Consider the following 3,648-nt stretch of genomic DNA (forward strand, 5'->3'; position numbering starts at 1 on the left):
TGGTAAATTAATAAATGTTCACCACAGAAAAATGTTACGAACAAATAAGCAACCATGCCCAATAGTGGGGTCCAGAATATTCTCATTCTCATTCACAGTCATATTTCTGTTTTTGCCATCGTAAAGGAGGTTTTTGCAAGACAATTTGTTTGGGTTTATTTTATGGTACAATCCTTTACGATGGTTTATTTAGTTATTTTAATCTGGAAGAAGTGTTTGCAAATTTTCCTTGGGAGGATAAATAACAGATCGACTGGGATTTTATTCCAATAAAAGTACGAAATAACTAAACGTGGCCTCGTTAATATTGCTGCGTAATGGGTCAGGTGCTGTTTCAATTTTATGATTTAAGAGATCAAAAAGCGATACATGTTGCTGTGAAGTACTCAAATGTAGTTATCAACTTAGTTGGTCGTGAATTCGAGAAAAAATTTTAAATTCAATGACGTGCTCGTGGAAGGTGCACGTCGAATTGCTAAGTAAGCTAAAATTAAACTTTATTTCAAAGGATTTACCATGTATTTTTTAATTTTTTTTTATAGAATCAGCAAAGAAGCTGGTGGAGAACGTTTGATTCATTTGACTGCTTTAAACGCTAGTCCCGAACCAATGAGCTTTGTGTTTGAAGGTGGCAGCAACTTTTTGTAGAGCAAATACTACGCCCACATTTGCGGGCTGTAAAATAATAATATCCCAATATTGTTGATCAGGTTTATCAAGCTGTTGGGTAGGTTTTGAGCAATTGATTTACATACTTTCTAATATGCTAAACGCTCAACACCCACCTTGCAGACCAAAATGTTACCATTTGAGCGAATTATTTGACTTGTTCCATCGTGTTATGCGCAAAGATGAAAAATGGTGGGGATACCGTCGTTATGACATGCGTTGCGATCCTACCTTCCTATTGAAAGCCAAGTCCACTGAGCTTATCTGTCCTGGACAACCTATTGGTGACCTACATATGGAACGTATCGATTGCGAATGTATTACCGATGTCGTTCCTGTACAATTGACCTCCATGGAAGAGCAGTACCATGGGAATTGGGACCATATCGTGCTGCGTAATATTATGATGCCGAATTGGGAGAGTGGGAGGAACCAGCTCCACCAAGACCGATAGAACATCGGGAAGAACTACGTATGTTTGCACAAAACTATTTACTAAATCAAAACAGCGACAAATCAGAATATTGAAGTCACAGTTCATTACATTTCATCGCAGCAAATTGACACGTATTTCTGGTCACTCGTAAAGCCACGGCTTCGAAGTTCCAGAGTTTTTATGGTGCTATACGTGCAACCAGGACTTCGTGGCCAACTTTGAATAAATTTGGTCAAAGTTCTTGGTGATGGCCAATAGGGCTGTAAATATCAATAAGCTAGAGGTGACAAGAGCAAGGGTTTTCAATTCCCTATCGTATCTATTACTGTGAAGATTACGGCTATTATTAGACAAATTATTCCTCACACATGCAGCAAATGTGGAGGAAATTTGCTACATAGCTCAACAATTTGCCTATTCTCACTATTTTCAATAGACAAACTGTTTCTTTTTAGGGCCTCAATTTCTCTTTTCTTCCCTTCTAATTGTTTTTTTAAATCTTGCACCTCATTTTCTAAATTTATATTTTTTTTTTATAAGCTATCTATTTCACTAACAAATTTTCTTTCCCTAGGTGTCCTTTCACTTAGGTACGCATCTGTTTGAGTTTTGCTATTTATCGCCCTATTATCTAAACTTCCTAAAGGTGAGGAAAATGAGTGTTCCTCAAATATGTTGTAATGATGCACTTCATGCGAACACGAAGTACAGTCTCCTACCTCGTCACCGAAAGTAGTGGAAATATACTCTATAGGACCTAAAGTATTTACATTGTCCAGTCTGAAACTATCGCCACTGTTGGCACTAACAAATTTTTATCGGGGACTGCCCCTTTGGACAGTCTTACTTTATTTTGGTGGTGGAGCGAGAAATGCCTATCGCAGGCATAAAAATTTGTATCATTTAAATCGGATACACCAAGAAGGTGCATCCATTTCCACCGCCTAAAAAGCAAAAATAAATAACACATATATTAACTTACAATAAAAAAGTTTACATTGTTAGTATATTATTGTAAAGTAATAAACTAATAATTAAAGAAATTTAAATAAATATGTAAGTTAACAATTATTTGTAAAAAATCATCGTACAAATATCAAGCAGCTGTACAAAACAATAATTAAGCAACGCAAAAGCATTATTATTCATATCAAGATAAAAGCAGTTTCAACAAATATTTGTAAATAAAAAATACATAAGGGTACTGTTTGTACAAGTAGATCCACAGGGGAGGTAGTTAAGAGACTTTCCCACTGAATGTCGGTCGGCTTAATTTTTGATGAAAAATTATGAAATCAAATATACACAGATACAATATATTAATTAATATGTGACCACAGCAGTTTCATATAATATTTATTACCCATAGTGTGTATTATATTATTTGTGCTTCAAATTGAAATTTTTATTATCAAGGGGCACATCTGTGTGAAATTTTGAATAAATTATATTTTTTTGGTTCTTCATATTTTGATTACTTAAACTTTTGAAGCTAAAATAATTTTCTTTTAATTTTCATATAACATAATTAAATAAAAAAATATATTCAAAATTAATTACAAAATCGCAAAATAGAAGGATTTCATTAAAATTAGCGAAATACATAATTAATAAATTATCGTAAACTCTGCGAAATAAGCAATAACTTCTTGTTAAATTCTAAATCCGAAAAAACTCCGGTGGCGTAAATATTTTTTTATGGTCTCTCAAGATTTCCTTATACACTTATATTTTTTTTTTACTATTTTCAACATTTAATTATAAACGAATATCTATAAAATTATATTATTAATATTATTATTAATTATTCATAATAAATCCGGAATACGATGATTGGAGTACACACATTCATATCCATCTTTCATCTAATATTATAAATCGATATAATAATATTATAAATATGGAAGTATGCATGCATTCACTCAACAAAACATAATACAGATGAACTTCCACTACTCAAACTTCTACAACTCGAAGTTCTCCATAACTTGGACTCTTGAATTAGCAATAGATGTCAAATTGCATACAAATTTCCTGTCATAATTCGAAGTTTTTTTGTAATCGAGTTAGGAAAGTTCAACTGTAATTATAATTTTCAGTAAAATTCTTAAGGACCATTTTCTTAATGTGTAGTTAGCAGCCACTTGTCAATAAAGTTATGGTAAACTTAACCAAGATCCCTTTTTTCGATAAAGAACCTCTTTTTCACTAGAACTGACAGATCCTGTTAACCTAACTGAGAAAACAACGCAGATGTGCCCCCCTATGAGTAATAAATATAATACAAAACTGCTGTGGTCAAATATTAATTAATATATTGTAACTATGTATATTTGTTTTCTTAATTTTTCAGCCAAAATTAAGCCGACCGACATACAGTGGGAGATTCTCTTAATTACCTCTCCTCTGGATCTTCTTGTACAAACAGTACCCGTATGTATTTTTTATTAACAAATATTTGTTGAAACTGCTTTTATTTCTTGATATGAATAATACTTTTGCGCTGCTTAATTTTTTTGTACAGCTGGCTTGGTATTTGAACG

At 32.7% G+C, this 3,648-nt stretch overlaps 1 pseudogene; it reads left to right on the forward strand.

Moving 5' to 3' along the window:
- Nucleotides 1–317: 317 nt before the first annotated feature.
- Nucleotides 318–1,197, forward strand: LOC120781548 (annotated as a pseudogene).
- Nucleotides 1,198–3,648: the final 2,451 nt, after the last annotated feature.

This window comes from Bactrocera tryoni, unplaced genomic scaffold, assembly GCF_016617805.1.
Source record: "Bactrocera tryoni isolate S06 unplaced genomic scaffold, CSIRO_BtryS06_freeze2 scaffold_7, whole genome shotgun sequence".
In the NCBI taxonomy this organism is placed as follows: Eukaryota; Metazoa; Arthropoda; class Insecta; order Diptera; family Tephritidae; genus Bactrocera; species Bactrocera tryoni.